The following is a 17,711-nucleotide window of genomic DNA, read 5'->3' as shown; positions in this document are numbered from 1 at the left end:
AAACATATATGGAAGGACAACTTTCTGAAACACATGTGGGAGCTTTGCCTGACCCCCTTTCTGGTGAAGGTTGCTGAGAAAGCAGCAATGGACACCAGGCATGGCTCCCATTGACTTGTCTTCTTGGCAGGAGGGGAATCTGGTAGCAAGAGGTGAGTGGCTGAGGCCCTTCAGGGACTAGGCATCACCGGCCTTAACAAGGACACTAGACAACACCAGCCAGACCACCATTGAGCTTGTTGTGGCTGTGGGGCCCTCTGGCGTTGGGCCCTCTCTTCCTCCCTGTCTATACAAGCCTTTCCCAATACAGCCCACCCTCTGCTGACCCCAGCCCTCAACCTACGTTGCCCTTAGATATGGCGGAGTCCAGGTGCACACCATTATTTCCTGAGCACATGCTATATGTAAGCCTCCCGCCCCACCAGGATCTGCAGAGGAAACACAAAGGAACACATACTAGCCATAGACAATTTAATCTATAAAATCTTTATAAAATGAGGATGAAAAAAATCTTAAGGAAATTTGATGAGATACTGTACACAGAGTAGCTAGTCAGATGCCTGGTTCATAGGCAGTTGTTCATAAAATGTCACCCCTTTCCTCTGGGATCCAGAAAAAAGAATTGGGTACCTATGACAAGGCATAAAACTTAGTGCGGAATAAGAAGGGAAGATAAAAAGCTATAGTTATTCAAGGGAAATAGAGACTACTTTGTAGAGGATGATGGATAGGAGATCTTGCAAGAGGGAGTCATGGGAGAAAGGCAAGTGAGCATGTGTGAACAAAAGCACCTGGGCTTCACTGATGTACTTCCTCACACCCCCAGGTACTGTATCCTTCAGACTGCTTTCCTGAGCCCACCCCAGCTGCCCTGAGCTAACCAGCAGGTAACTCTCGTGCCCATCCACCCACCTTGCCTGCCCTTCCACCATCAAAGATCCAGAAGTTATAATGTGCAGAGGGGAAGGAAGGAGAACACTTAGGCCTTTTGTTTCTTCCTTTGCCTCATCTCTCTTGACCTACGCATCTTGTGGAGTGGATTCTCTGGAGGACAAGAGCAATAGAAGCAGAGAGGGAAGAAGGACTGGGGCAGGAGCTTGCAGCCCCACCACAGTACACACACACGCTTACACACACAGGCATGTGCACATGCCTGAGCAGAGCTCAGCTGACCAGACCTGTACTGCCCCCACAGAATCTCATCCCTTACTTTCCTTCAGTGGAGGGAAGAAGGCTGGGTGTTCCCTTGCCCCAGAGATAAAAGCCAACCAGGGATAAAAAAAATGTCAGCTAAGACATGTCAGGAACAAACATGGAACAGCAGCCCACCAGTCTCCTGCAATCAATCAAGCAGCACCAACTTATTGGACCCCTTTTCTATCCCCAACACAGTGTTGGACTGTTCCTGCCATGGAAGCATTTACACATAGAGTTAGGTCATGTACCCATGAAGAGTAAGCAACCCAAGGGAACACTGACTGGGGCCAAGTAAAAGAAAAGAAGAGTTAGTGCCACTGGATTTCAGGACTTGCTGGGAAAGTAGGACTCAAGCTGGACCTGGAGGATGGGTAGAATTTGACTGAACACAGGGGACAGCATTCTGGGAAGGGGCAGTCAAGGTAAAATCACAGGGGTAAAGGTTTGAGCTGGCCAAGAGTGGGGAGGAACCAAGGGGAAAAGGTTGGGAGGAGCTGGTGGGAGAAAATCTGGAAGGTCCCATTGGGATGCATAGTGGAGGACCAAGCGGGGAAGGCTTTGGACTTGCTCCCCTACAAGCTACTGAAGGTCTCTTAGAGGGCGTGTGACGTGATGAAAATGGTATTTTCAGAAGATTGATCTGACAATTCTGTGAAAGATGGAGATAAGAGAAGTTAGGAGGCAATTGTTAACAGTCTCGCCTAAGGTAATGAGGGCCCAAAACCCAAGCAGGCAGGCGGTTGGCAAGGACAGGAGGTGGTGGTGGGTGTGGCAGGAGGGAAAGACTCAGGGACTGGAAGTAATGGCAGGTGTGGACCAGGAGGTGAGGGCGTGAACTGGAAGTAGTGATGGGCAAGGACTGGAGGTGGGCGTGGAAGGGAGGTGGTGGTGGGCTGGACAGGAAGTGGTAGGCAAGAGCTGGAGGAAGTGAGGGGTGGGGGGAAGAGGAGGTGGTGGTGGGCGTAGACAGGAAGTGGTAGGCAAGGACTGGAGGAGGTGGGCGGGGACAGGAAAAGGTGTCAGAGGCACCGTAAAGATAAAGTTTTAAGCTGTTGGTGACAGATTCGTCATGGAGTCCCAGGAGGAGGGAATTTGCCTTCTACTCCGCGGTCAAGACAGACAAGGTGACCAGCCCTGACTTCTCAGTCTCTGTCATGAAAAAAATAATTAAAACTTTATGGCAAGGTACATGTTGATATTTCTTTAATTCTTGTAATAACTCTGTGGGGCAAGTACTCTTAACAGCACCATTTATAAATAAGAAAACTGAGGCAAGAAAAGTGATTTAACCTGGCCAGGGTCATATTTTAAGTGGCAGAATCATGATTCGAACTCTGGCAATTGGGATCTAGGGTTTCTCTCTGGTAACCCATGTGCCCTAAATAAATAAGCAAAGTGATGGCTCTCCAGCCTGTAAGTTTTCATGTCCCAATTCAGAGCATCTTAAATACTCCCTTTCTCCCTGCCCTGACCAGCAACAGTGTGAAAACACTAAAAACTGAAATTTCTTTTTTTTTCTTTGCTGCGGGCTTTGTTTGGCCTCATCCTTGGAGTTCAAGTCAAGAGCCTAGAAAGCATCCTGTCCAACATGGCATAGCTGCATGGTGCCCAGCTCATCCGGGGCCTTTCTCAGCCCTGTTCCAGCCCCCTGTCTCCCTCCTAATGGCAGGCTGACCCCCTCACCAGCATTTCATCCCCATAGGACCACTCCAGATCCTTGATGCCCAGCCTGGCAGGAGAGAACTAGTCTGGGAATGAAGACCAGCAGGGATTTAACTAAACTCTCTGATCCCAAAGAGTGAACAGGGCTGCTGAGGCAGGGTGGGTGGGACCATATTAGGAGGGAAGAAATGCATACTGCACTCAGGGGCATTGATTTCTCTAATTGATTTCGGTCAATGTTCTCCATGCTTCATCATTCTCTTTTGAGGTAGGCACTGGCAGGAGGTGGGAATCTGGCTTTACTTAGCCTCTCCCCAGGCCCTCAGAGACATCTCTGCAGCCCCACCCATGCCAAGGAGTCCCCAGGCCCTGGGGTAGCCCATCAGAGGGAGAGGAAGCTGCTGCTGAAGCAGGAATGCAGGAATGCAGATGGTTACTGGGCAGGGAGCTATCAGAACCACCTTATGTGGATATAGCACTTCTGAGTTTCAAGGCTTTCTCCTCCAAGATCCTGAAGCTCTTATAAGCATCCCTGAGAGGAAGGCGTGGCAGAATTAACTTCTCTTCCAAGTGAACCAACTCAAGCTTGAACATGTCCCATGATGTGGCCAAGGTCACAAAGCAGCCAGCAAGTGGCAGAGCCTGGACTTGAAAGCAGGTCCTCCCACACTCTGGTCTAGTGAGCTTTCCCCTTCTAACACAGAAACCAAGCATTCATCCTACCAGGGTGCCGGGCCTCTCTGCTGCTTTCTCCTACATAGGAGATCATGGAGGAGAGGGAAAAGGGACCCAATAGTTTTTGGCAGTGTCTTTCATTCATCCAGAACAGGTCTGGGAAGGACTGTTTCTCTAAACTCTTTCACTAGAAGTCACAGATGTCCTGAGAAAACTGCAAAACCCCACTTCTCCTCTGCCCACTTCACAACTTCCCAATGGAGACCAGAGCTGAGCTGGTAAGTGGTCCTTCTGGTGAGCTACCATCAGCTTAAAATATCCCAGCTCACTGTCAAGCCTCCTCCCCACTGGCCCTGAGTGCACTGCTCTGCCTATGTTGGCACCATCCAGGCCACACCCCAGCATTGTCCCCATGCCAGCACTGTGCTTGGCAGATCCCAGCTGCCTGTCTGAGCGTGCACACCCATCCCAGCTCTCAGGCACTGGCGATCTGCCAGGTTACCCAAGGTCAGAGGCAGAATCTAGGGAGAGGGGCAGTGATTGCTTCTGCTAAGCTGTGGGGAGCCTGCTCCTGCTGCCTGCTGCCCCCCAGGAGAACTCTCAGACCCAGCAGCTCCCCACAGGGACTATGTCTTTATTTAGCCAAGCCTGGCAAAGTGGGTGGAGCACCGGAGCTAGGTCTGAAATGGACTGTCACTCGAAGGGCCCAGGGCAGTCTCCAGGGGGCTGGAAGGCAGCTCAGAAGGGGCTCTGGACAGAAAACAGGGACCAGAATATCCCTCTTTGAGCAGACATGCCTCCCCTAGGCCTAATGTAGAGTTTGGACAGATGGGCACATTTACCTTCGTGGCCCCCCTTCCTCACCCTGACCCTCTTCACCCTTGGAACTTTCTCATCATCCAAAACGTTCCTCCTCACTCCACGGTCCCCATGCACTATACTTTCCAGATATCCTCTCTAGCCCCAACAGCAACCAGGGGGAGGGGTAATGTTTAACCCAAAAGAATGAATTGCTAATGGTAGAATTTCAATCATCCTGAGCCCTCAGGCTGTCAGGGTTGAAGGAAATTTGCAGGACAACAAGAATAGAGAGCCAACAGATGCCTGGCATTCAACAGCTTACAAAGCTTTTTTCTGTAAATTCATTTCCCTTCGGCCCCCAGTCTCTGAGGTGAGCATTTCTCAGATAAAAAAAATAAAAAAATTAAAAGTCAAGGCACCAAGTGACTTATCCGTGGTCACTAGTGAGCTGCCAACCTAGGATTTGAACCCAGATATAACTGACTCCAAATTTCCTATTTGTGAGGTAACCTTTCCTCAAACACTTCCGTAAAATAAAACAAAAATAAAATGCTTTTTAACTGTAAAAACTAAGACAATTTCACAGAAACATTTCCCTTGACAGGGTGCTCATTTCTCCTTCCATTCCACAGTCCCAAACTGCTTGGATCGTTGAGACGTTCTTCCTTACGCCAAAGTGGAATCTGTCTCCCCAGAGCTCCCGTGTCCGCAAGGATGGAACCTGTATAGGAGTCCCCCAAGACTCCCCCAAGTCCCCCAAGGAGTCCCCTCAGGCTGCCCACACCCGTGGACAGCCAGCTGCCCATCAATCTCTCTGACATCAGGGTTCTTGGCGCTGTCTGCTTTCCGCAGAAGGGACCAGAGCCATCTGGTACCGTTCCCACCTCTTGCTCCCCAGCCCAAGTCATCACGTGGAGGAAGTCATCACATCTGCAAAGCAGGCCATTCCCAGGGGTCCAGGCACCTGCTGCCTCCCTACTCCAAAAATGGGTGGGTCCCCGCTCCCTGGATGGGGAGGGACTGACTGTACCAGGTTTGGAGGCCACCTTTAAGCAGTAGGCTTGAACAGTGGAAACTTGAATAAGGTAGAAGGGGCCCACAGTGACCCCCAGGACTGAGTGCAAACAGACTCCTTAGGTGACCCATCTCAAAATAGCCAAAGGCCCTAGCTGACCAATGGGCTACTTAACAACCAGGCATAGGTACCAAAAAAGGAACATTCCATACGTTCCCATACCTCCTCACTCCCTGCTTAACTGCAGCCTCCCACCACTGCCTCCTGGCAGAGTCTCTCCTTTACCGTCCTGCCTGCCTGCTGCTGTCCTGCAGTGTATTCAATAAACTTCTATCTCCTTTGTTCTGCCTTGGCTGAGTTCTTTCACTGCCTGGGCCTCCCCAGATCCACTGGCCCCACACTAGGGAGTCTGCATTGCTGACAGGAGGGGGAGCTTCAGGATTCTTCTATCTTCCCAGGCCTGGGGTGGTCCCATTTCTCCATATTCTTGCAACCTGGCTCCTGGGGCAACACCCCAACTGGGAAGTGTGGCACTGTGGAAGGAGGCCCAGACTAGGCTTAGAGGTCCACCTTTAAGAGTCCAGTATTATTTGGGGGTGCCTGGGTGGCTCAGTCGGTTAAGTGTCAGACTCTGGATATCGATTCCTCACATTTCCTCCTGGGATGGAGCCCCAAGCTGAGCTCTGCACTGACAGCATGGAGCCTGCTTGAGATTCTCTCTCTACCTCTCTCTTTGCCTCTCTCTCTCTCTCTCCCTCTCAAAATATATAAATAAACTTAAAAAAAGAAAAAGAGTCCAGTACCATTTGGACATAGCACAGTGCACATAGTTGGGTTTCCTAGTTGAAAGAACAAGAGGAAGGAAGGAAGGACAGACTTTGTACTACAACCCTTACTTGTCTTACGATAGGGTTACATCCAATAAACCCATCATAAGATGAACATATCATAAGTAGAAAATGTATTTAATGCACCTTAACCTACTGAATGTCCTAGCTTGTCCCCGCCTACCTTAAACGTGCTCAGAACATTTTCATTTGGGCAAAACCATTCTATTTTGTAATAAAGTGTTGAATAGTTCATGTAACTGGTTAAACACTGTGCTGTAGATGAATACAGAATGGTTGTCAGTGCATCAGTTGTTGACCCTCATGATCGCATGGCAGACTGGGACCTGCACTCACTGTCACTGGCCAGCATCATGAGAGAAGATTGTACCATATGTCGCTAGACCAGGTAAAGATCCAAATTCAAAATTCAAAGTATGGGTTCCGCTGAATGCGTATCATTTTCACACCATTATAAAGTCAAGTATTTGTAAGTTGTACCATCATTAAGTCATACATAAGTTGAGAAGTCTGTGTTAGAATCTCTGTCCTCTCCTTGTCTCTGATCCATCCCAACTCCCCAGTTCATCTTCCACCCCATTCACCCCATGGAATGAGCCAGCCCAGTGTACTTGGTTTCCAGCCCCAGCTCTACTCCAGCTATGCTTGTGACCTTAACATCCTCAGGGAAGAGACCTCTCAGAAGAGAAGGAAGATCCAGTGAGACGCTGCATGTGACACTGACTCTGAAATGTCTGAGACACTCTGCTGGTGCAAGAAGCAGTCAGTATTTTGGGGGGCAGCCCCTACCCCATGGAGAGTTTTGGGGCCTCCCCATCTGCTTCAGGAGTGAGCAGCCCACACCCAGTGAACTGTTTGGCATAGCTCTGGCTGCTCCAGTGACTTGGAGCTCCATGGTAAAGAGGAACATCCCCTTTCCTCAGACATGAAAACCAAGATCTCCAAAGCTGAGCACTCATGCTCTATCAAAAATGCCTGTTGATTTCTTGCCTATACTCCTCACCCCACTCAAACCTCTATGCAGACAGGACCTACATCTTCTTTATCCCCATATTCCCAGAGGCTGGCACATAATCAGTGCCCAGTGTGTGCTTCTGGAATCAATGAATGAATGAATGAATGAATGATGCCTCTTTCCTGACCTAAGCTCAGCACAGAGGCTCAGGCACAGGATCACTGACCTGGGTCAAAACATTTCTTTTACTGGACTGTTACAGGACTCACTAGGATCTAACTGACCCATTTATAATGCTTCTCTTTCCTCCCATTCGGTTTTCCTTAGGAAAAATTGATAAATCTGACCGAAGGATTTTTTTTTTTTTGCCACTTAAGTTCTTTTAATTCAAGCTAGATTGGTTTATACTCTTCACTTTAAAGTCTAGGTCTATAATGACTTAGTACATTAACAGTTCATTAGAATTCCCGATCGACACGATGAACTGCCTGGCTCTTACTTGTTAGCATGTAATCCCCCCACCCCCTGCTCTTCAGCCCAGCAACTCCAATAATTTTTACTCTAAAGAAATGGGGCAGGTACAACCTCAATTCTCCCCAAACCTGACTCCCCCGCCAAAGTGGGTGATGAAGACATAGCCCACAGAGAATAGGCAAGAGTGCCAGGAACACCGGTCTCTCCCAAGAAAGGGTTTCTGAACTGAAAAGAGTAGAGCTGATCTGCACCCTCCCCCAGGTGGTCAACACTTCAATACCTCTGACCCCTGGTGTCCCCACTGCAAGGCATACCCTGTGGGAGAGGGGGTTCTCCAGTTTCCAGCCTTGCCTTCCACCAAACTGACCTGCCTTTCAGGCAACTGCCACTTCAGAGGCAGATAAACAGATCCTAAGCCAAGTGGTAATCCATGTATTTTAAGGTTGTCAGTGCATTGCATTTTCCAAAACTAGCAAAACTGAGAATGGTCTTTTTTTTTTTTTTTGCAATCAATTCTGATCAATCAATCAATCATTGAATTCTTCAATACTTTCTAGGTATTCCTCTTTGACACACATGCATTTTAAAGAAATATGAACAGAGAGACAAGGTCTTAACGGGACGTAATGGTTCTCTAATAGCGGAAATCAGGCACCAGGGGAAAGGGATTCATTCAAATGAGATCTGAGAAGGCAAATCTGCCTTCATGCACCCCTCCCCTCTCCTAACCAAGGTAGATACTGTTAATTGGTCGCAGCTAAGACTTCTCAATGCAGTGCTCCAGGCAGCCGGAACCAGTCACTTGCAGTGGGCATGCAAGTTCATCTAATCCATTTGCAAGTGCTGCTTGATGAATTCTGAATGCCCTCTGGTCCTAAGATCTGGAGTTCTGGGAGGTGTCTGGGAAGCCACTCCCTTCACCCTTCAAATCACACTATGGCTGACCCTGAGATACCCAGCCACACCAGGAGTGTCCAATGAGGGTGTGAAAGAGCTTTTCAAAAGACAAAGACCTTTTCACTCCCCAAAGGAGAACAGGAACAGGTCTGTTGGAAGAGACCTACTGTGCCAAGAAAAACACCCAGCCCCTGTTGGAATCTGATGACTAATTAGAACCAATCCCTGCTACACAAGAGCTTCCACCTGCCATCAGCCCTGAGGGAGCAGGCATTTCTTCCCGAGGTGCTGCTCGCAGCCCCTGCTGGACCACCACTCCAGTGTGCTCCATCCATCTACTCTTTGGATGAGATTCAGGCCACCAGAGCATGAGAAAGGCCTTGCCTCTACACCCCCAGCCCCATGAGGAGCTAGGAATAGGGGAGGCCCCATGACCGATGTTGTGATTGTTAATGAGTGTTCTGGGAGTGCTTAAATGGACTGTACAGGTGCAACAATGAGCCCGCCACACGTAATATCACCTGCTTGCCAACCCAACCCCAGCATTTCCACAGGGGCAGGAGACAGACACCACGTGGACCCCAGGGGATGCATGCAGATAGCAGGAGGGTAGGAAGGGAGCCCGTGCCTGTTCCCCATCCTACACACCCCCTTACAGATCTGTACCTTCAAAATTCAGGTTGCAGCTTCCTTTCCTGCCGCCCTTCGCCTGCTCACTCCTTCCCATTTGTTCAAGGGGGCACTGGATTGAGCATCCACGAAACTGCAGGCACCATCCTGCTGCTGAGGGTATGGCAGACAAGGCCTCCTCCCCCAGGGAGCCCCTGCCCCAGTCCTCTCAACCTCCCTCCTTAGTCCAACCAGGCCCCTCTCCAGCTTCTAACACCACCACACTGGACTCCTTACTGGCCTTTAGAAACAGGAAATGCAAACATCATGGGAATGCCTCACAAAGCACCCTGGCAGTATCTCCTCTGGTCCTCAAAACCGCCTGCACAGTCGACAGGCTGTGATTGTTAGTCATAAAGATGGGGCCCATTCCTGGCTGTGCTACTTACTAGTTGTGTGACCTTGGGCCAGCCCCCTAACTTAGCTGCCCCTTAAGAAAACAGTGATGGGGGGCGCCTGGGTGGCGCAGTCGGTTAAGCGTCCGACTTCAGCCAGGTCACGATCTCGCGGTCCGTGAGTTCGAGCCCCGCGTCAGGCTCTGGGCTGATGGCTCGGAGCCTGGAGCCTGTTTCCGATTCTGTGTCTCCCTCTCTCTCTGCCCCTCCCCCGTTCATGCTCTGTCTCTCTCTGTCCCAAAAATAAATAAAAAATGTTGAAAAAAAAAAAATTTAAAAAAAAAAAAAAAAGAAAACAGTGATGGTAGGCCTACTCTGCCCATACACAACTGGCGGATCGTTCTGCCATCACTGAAGTGCCTGCTGCAATTGCCTGATGTGCAATATCAACAAACACTGTCTGTCTTCAATAAGACAGCGTCGAGGAGCTTCCAACCTGGTTGTGGGGAGGCAGATGGAAGAACAAATAAGTGTAACACGGGGCGTCTGGGTGGCTCAGTCGGTTAAGCGTCAGACTTTGGCTCAGGTCATGATCTCGCGGTTTGTGAGTTTGAGCCCCGCATCGGGCTCTGTGCCGGCAGCTCAGAGCCTGGAGCCTGCTTCAGGTTCTGTGTCTCGCTCTCTCTCTGACCCTCCCCTGCTCACCCTCTGTCTCTCTCTGTCTTAAAAATAAATAAAACATTAAAAAGATTCAAATAAGTGTAACACATTTAGAAGCTAACCAGTGGTAGAATTAGAGCATAGTGGGGAGAGGGATTGATTAAACATTGGATGTGTGTAGCAGTGGAGATTTAAGGAAGTCATTACATTAAGAATGAATGCTTCCTGAGCTCTTGCCAGGGGGCAATTCCGGAATATGTAATTGCTCCTAGGATCGAAATGATAGATGTGAATTTGCCCAACAATAAACTGTGGAAAGCTGTCCAGAGCAAGGTATTCATTTTACTGTTAATGTAAGATGTCAAGCCTCAGTCAACCAAAATGGGTTGTTAAGCTAGGCTATGCTACAGCAAAAAAAAAAACTGTGAAGTCTCCATGGGGTGTGTTATAAAGGTTTCTTTCTTCTTCATACGACAATCTCAGCTTAAGTTTGCAGGGAGTTCTGCTCCACACAGTCACTCAGGGATCCAGACTGACACGCTATCATTTTGTGGCTGCTCCTCCTGGAACAAAACCCCTCCTGAGTCACTAAGGCAGAAGCAGAAAGAGCTGGAGTGGAGACAGCTGGCCAGAGTGATCCGTGTCACTTTCACCCATGGCCCATTGGCCAGAACCAATTACATGGTCCCATCTGACACATGGGATGTGGATAAAGAGATGGACTGTGTGGTGCCATCAATGTCTTTGTCGTGATGAACCAAAGAAAAACTCTGCCTCCTACAAAACCCTTTTAAGTATCTCATAGAAAAGAGTTTTGCCAACTATAAACTTTTCTGCTGCTATGAGACAAAAAGTATCTGTGGATTAGATGTCTCCTAGGGATAAGACAAGGCTCTGAAGGGACGTCACCCCTGCTGGATGGGGGACAAAGCAGAAAAGGTCCCTTATCCCCTGTGCAGACTTGCCCACACAGCTGAAACAGCCTCAGCCGGTCACACTAAATACAGGCCTTCTTTGCCTCTTCCTCTGGCCCCACACTCCCTCTGGCAGCTCTGCCACAGCTTCATATTTGTTTATTTTTCCTGCCGGGGTTTTTGCAGTATTTCTCCTAAGTGGGACAGCTACATCGATAAGTTCCATTGCATCAGGAGTGTGATTGAAGAGCAGAGGGCTGGCCTGCTGGCTGGGGCTTCTGGTCCGATGCACAAGGCGCTATCTCTCACACACACCCTCTGCCGTGACAGTCTGGCCCCTCCAGCCCTCTTCAGCCCTCCCCACTCCCCTCACCGCCACCGGCTACCAATTCCATTCTGCTCCAGAACCCCTGCTCCAGCCTGCCCGGTCTGCACATTCATCTCCCAAAGCCCCCACCACAGGTCTTACCCTCCTCCAGCCCAGAGCTTTCACTCAAAACATTGCGTCCATCTAGGATATCCTTTCCCCATCTCTGCCTGTCAAAATCCTTCCCAGATACACACAAAAATGTCAACAGCAGTTATCTCTGGCTGATGAGATTACGGATTATCTTTATCTTCTTCTTTCCAATTTTCTCTATTTGGAGATTTGGGGGAATGAGCGCATGTTATTTTTATAATCAGAAAAACACAATGAAGTCGTTCTTCAAGTCCCTGCCCTCCTGCAAGGCTCCTGCTCACCTGGGATTACACTTCTTTTTTTTCCCTCTGAAATTCTGTGGCTCTTGGCCCTATCACAAATTGCTTCATACTCTAGTTAGTTGCTGTGTGTTAATGTCTGATAGGTCCACAAATGGCAAGTGCACGAGAGCAGGGACACATTATACACATGCTCCCTGCCCTGTATTGTCCTTGCATATACTATGTCTCCAGGCACGTAGTAAGTTGGGAGTGACACTTAGCAATTACAGGGGTTATAGGGATGGTCCTGGTATCCTTACACTGACTTGGGGAGGTGAAATCAGAGGAAGTTAGAATGAAGGGCCTTAGAGTTTATATAACTGAATACCCTGCACTTATACAGACTGTTTCTGACATTTCATTTGCCCACTAATAGGGCTTTATTACTCCTACCATGTGAGCAGCCAAACTAAGGCCTAGAGAGGTAAAGCAATTGGTCCAAAAGTCCAGAACCCACATCTCCTGTCGCCCAGCCCATGCCTTAACCACTAAACCACAACTGCCACTCCAAGACCTTATTAATAGTCATTTCTCCCCCACTCCCAGTCAGCAGCTGGACATGGCTTGCCAGGTTAATAATTTGTTCATTAGGCGCCTAATGAATTACTTGTTAATTGCTAACTTGACAAACAGCCAGCAGTCCCCATCTGCCTGGAGAAATGGCAGCAAACAAGCACACAAGGGCCAGCCAAGCCCCAGCCACCCGAGAGCAGAAGCTTGCAGCCTGAGGGTGGCAGCAGTGGCGCCCAGGAGACAAGCCTGTCTTGGCCAGCGCCCTGAGCACTGAGAAGTCCCCAAGGTGGGGGGCCTTCCAGGTAAGCAGCATTGGCAGGGCACCACTTGCTAGAGCTGGAAGTTCCCTGCAAGTGTCAGGAGCAGCCCAGATTTTTGTCCCCTGAACCTTTTTTAGCCCCTACCCCACAAAACCTTCCTAATGATGTCCTCTTAGTTTTATTTTCTCTGCGCTTCCACCACTGGAAGTCAGCACCACTAAACTTCACATACACACATATAATTAGATGCAATTCTATTTTCTCTGAGTGCTGGTCTTCTCTCCCTGTCTTGAAGGCAGCTACAATATCCTATTGGACTTTAAGCTTCCTGAGAGTGCAGCCCACATCTTTCTTGTTCATCCTCGCATCTGCTGCCCACATAGTGCTCGACTCAATGAGTAGTCATTAAAGAAGTGACTACTTTGTACTTTTCTTTGCAAATCTGTATTAGTCTGCTCAGGCTGCCAGAACAAAATGCCATGGACTCCGTGGCTTAAACAACAGACATCTATGGTCTCACAGGTCTGGATGCAGGAAGTCTAAGGGCAAGGCGCTGGCAGGGTTGGTTCTGGCCATGATCTCCTCGTTGGTTTGCAGGTGGCTGTCTTCTCACTGTGTCCTCACATGGTCTTCCGTCTGCATGTGAGTGTCTCTGGTATCTTTTTGTGTGACCAAATATCCTCTTTTTAGTGAGATACCCTTATAAAATCGGATTAGGGCCTACCCTAATGGCCTCATTTTAACTTAATTACCTCTTTAAAGACTTTATTTCCAAATTTACTCACATTCTGAGACCCTGGGTGTTAGAACTTCACATAGGAATTTGGCAAGAGGGCCAGAGATGACACAATTCAGCCCATAACAACTCTCACTCAATAATGCCTGTCTCCGTGCTGGGCACATACTAAATATTCGATACATGCTCCAAAGCTGATAGGCATTCCATTTTCTGTGGGGAAGGGCTCATCTCTGTGGTCTAGGCCCCCAGTCCTGCACAAGTCCCTGAAAGACTCTATGGTGGAGTGTTCAAGGCAAACCCTCCTGGTCATGTCCACTCCAACATCCTAACAGCTCCATTGTTTCCCAAATCACTTCAAAGCAGCACTGAACAGAGATGATGACTTTTTACATTTGCATAGCAATTTTTTTTTCTATCAGAGCACGTTCCCATTCCATCCTTCCAGCATTGCTGTGAAGGAGGAAGAGGGGGTACGGGGTCCCTTGTCCAGACAAAGAATTGAAATAAGAAGGAATCAATAACTTTCCCAATCAAGCTAAACCCAGTGTGACTTTCACTCCCAGGTCTTCCTTTCAAGCCCCTGTAGGACAGGACTTAGTCATTTTCTTCTCTGTGTCTGCACACTCAGGCCAAGGCCAGGCCTGGAGGGGATGCTCAAGGGAGTTTAGCATTAATGATAATGGAGCTGCCAGGAAAGCCTCCAAGTAGAGCAGCAGGAGGCTGAACAGTCAGAACTGACCAACCCCCAAGCATCCCCAGGCAAAACCAATCTTGGGGCCCAGCAGATGGTTGGTTTCTGAGATTTCCCACCCCTTACCCCCCACTCCACAGCCCTGCTTTTCAGTTAAGGCCCTGAAGGCCAAGGTTAAATTGAAAATGAGTCTGGGAAATAATATATCCATTATCACTTTCGCACTGCTCCCAGGAACGATAAGGAGAACGTGTTTACAGTACAATCGCAAAATGATTTCACATATTATTTATTTTTATCCTTTATATCACAGGTATTTTTAGAAGCTGCCTCAAATCCACTGTGGAATGAAATAAGGTATGAATTTTAAAAATACACTATTTCATTTCATCTTCAGAACAAAGCTTCAAAGTGGACTAGAAGGATATTGTTATACCCATTGGGCAGATGAATAAAGCAAGACAGAGAGAGGTCGAGTATTTGCCCAAAGTCATTTAGGGAGCAGATTAATAAACTGGACCTTAACTCACACTCCATGCCATTTCCTTGGAGTCACCCAATTGGTGTGGGAGGAACCCCGAGGAACTAGACCAGGAGAGACCCCTTCTGAGGGCAGCAGGAAAAGGGAAAGATCTGCAGTTGCCAGATTCTATGTGCAGATGTATCTTCTTTGGCAGACACCATTTTTAAACAATTTGTATGGGAATGATTTCAGTTGAGGTGCAGATTCCCTAGTCCCCCACAGACTGCCCTGCCCCATGCCCTAATGCATCAATCCCTGCCATCAGAGTCTCTGTTGCTATCAGGATGTTTAATGGCTTTTGAATTTGCAATCCCTGTTTGGTCTATGAACAGCATCCTTGAGATGGGCTCCCTTGGGCAGCCTTCTGGGTGTGAGGGATGGGAAAGAACTTCAGGTGTGATTCAGGGCTCAGGAAGGGTAGTGGGGGAACAGCAAATGCAAACTGCATGTCCCTCTTCATCCAGCAACATAATTCTGCCAGGGTCGGGCAGACCCTGCACCAGGTGATAGGGACTGGTGCCTTAAGCCACAGATGCTTCTTCTCCTAAAGTCCTGGGCATAAGTGGATCCCACATTTTTTATCCTCCTTGATCATCCTCTATCTAATATGTAGTATGAAATAGGCACAAAATTAGCAATCCATGGGCTCTCACCAGCTCAGCTCAAAAAGGAGAATTTGTAAGCCCTACAATGTCCCTCGAAAGCCAAATACAAAAGGCACATAGCAGATGACACAATCCCCTTTGCCAATGAGCATAGCTCCCCATACCCAAACAGACCCCTGTTGCCATCCATAACTCTGGACTCAGAGAGTGGAAATGAGCCTCAACATGCAGTCTTCTCCATGCCTCCTTACTGGGTGTGTCTGTCTCTAGCGTGGGTACAGACAGCCTCCCCTTCTCTCCAGCTCCCATGATAGGTCTGGAGAATTATAGTTGCTCCTTTGACCCATACCAATGTCCCTAGTCTCTTCAAGTCCTTCCCCTCCCCAGACAGAGTCCTTCCTGGGCATTTGCTGCCAGAATACAGATCAAAATCTACAACCACTTGGTGCCAGCTCCTTGACATGCTGAGGGTACAAAAGGAATGGGCCCCAAGGGAGCAGGAGCAGGACATCCCAGCGGGAATGGGGGAAATAGAGGCGTCAAAGAAGCTGTCACTCAGAGACCCAATCTCAGCACAACTGGAGCAGTGCCAAAAATGCCATCACCAGAGTGGGCTACGGGCCTCAACAGAGTGGACAGTGACAATGGAAATATCGGCTACGGAGGCCTGATTCTCAGGGACTCTGGCAAAAACAGAGTGGTACAGGACCAAGGCCCAGTTCTTGGAAAGGAGCCCTGGGATTGAGGTGAGATATCCCACCTAGTGAGGCACACCTCCTGAGGTGCAGCTCATGCTCTGGGTGCCAGTCTTGGGGACTGGGAGGAACCCCAGCAAGCAAGCAACTCCCAAGGGAGAAGAGGGACCTGGAAAGCCACCTGGCCCCTCTCCAGAGGACATCAGGGAAGGAGGCTGCCTCTTGATAGCCTTGTAGAAATACTTGACACTTCTGTCCTCTCCAGAAAATCCATTTTCAAATCCCACTGGCTTTGGGGACAGGACTGTGGGAGCCTCTTCTGACCCCAAGAGAGAGGTGGAGCAGCACGCAGAGAGCAATACAGTCCCAAACTCTTAGCAGAGCCAGAGGTCTGTCCCAAACTCTTAGCAGAGGACACACTTGCAGCCACCTCCTTGGAAGTTGCTAGGGCCCCCGGTGCAGTGCCTTTCTGGCAGTGTCCTCTAGGACAGTGTACTCTCTGCCTCACACCTCCCCCAGAGCCGAAGGCAGAGTTGGCCTTCCTCGAGGTGGCCCCATGGCTGTAGCCTCATCCTCACCTCAGCCAGCACTGCTGGGGGCGGGCCTCCCCAGGGCTCCCACCCCTTCTAAGTTCTCAAGCCAGGAAACCTTTACTTTCTACTTTTCCAGCCCTTAGAGAACTTGTGGCAGGTTTTCCCAGGCTGGATAATACCAACAATTGAGTGCCCCTCCCAGGATTAAGTCCCAGATCATCTCTCTCTAGCAACCACTAACCAAACTCATTGTCAGGGGCCCAGGAATGTGGAGTGTCCCCAGTCCTCCATCCACCAGGAGCACCTGTGGGTTTGGGGAGCCGTTCTTGTCTCCATCTTGCAGAAACGTTATATTCCCAAAGTTATAGGCTGTGCCTAGGGCTCTTCAAATGCCAGTGACCCTGAGGGACTCCTGGAGGCAAAGCCTCCCCGCCCTCCCCACAGGCTGTATTGACAGTGCATTTCTGCAGGACTGAATGGAGATCTGCTCCTCTACCCCAATGCCTGGTCACTCAGAGCAGAGTCTGGCTTAGTTTTTGTTTTGTTTTAGCTTCTTTAACTTTTTTAAAAATAATGATAGATTCACAGGAAGTAGCAAAAAATAGTACAGATCCACCTCCTAGACCTTTCCGTAGTCTCCTGAATGGTTACAATTTACACAACTATACTACATCATCAAAACCAGGAAATTGGCATGATACAATGGTACAACTGTGTGTATATAGTTCTGTGCCATTTTCTCTCCCAGGTGCAGATTCATGTCACTAGCACTGCAATCAAGATACAGAACTGTTCCGTCACCACAAAGTTCACCACCTCCTCCTCCTCCCCCACAAATACCTCCTGGCCCCTGTCTTCCCCCCTAACCTTAGGCTGTCACTAATCTGTTTTCCATCTCTATAAGTGTGTCATTTCCAGTCTTTGCCCCTCACTGAGCTAGTGGACATGCAAAACCACTTTAGGGGCGTCTGGGTGGCTCAGTCAGTTGAGTGTCTGACTTCGGCTCAGGTCATGATCTCATGGTCTGTGGGTTTGAGCCCCATGTTGGGCTCTGTGCTGACAGCTCAGAGCCTGGAGCCTGCTTCCGATCCTGTGTCTCCCTCTCTCTCTGCCCCTCCCCCACTCTTACTTTGTCTCACTCTGTCTCTCAAAAATAAATAAGTATTAAAAAAAATTTTTTTAAACCCCACTTTAGAGACTGGGCAGACCCCAGCTGAGGAGGGGACTGACCAGGACAGGCAAGCCTAGGACAAAAGTGACTCAAGGCACAGGGAGCCTAGCCTCACTTGGATTCAGACAACCCGCATAT

This window comes from Panthera pardus, unplaced genomic scaffold (genome assembly GCF_024362965.1).
Source record: "Panthera pardus isolate Hobbes unplaced genomic scaffold, ASM2436296v1 HiC_scaffold_13, whole genome shotgun sequence".
Lineage (NCBI taxonomy): Eukaryota > Metazoa > Chordata > Mammalia > Carnivora > Felidae > Panthera > Panthera pardus.
This window is presented reverse-complemented; position numbering follows the sequence as displayed.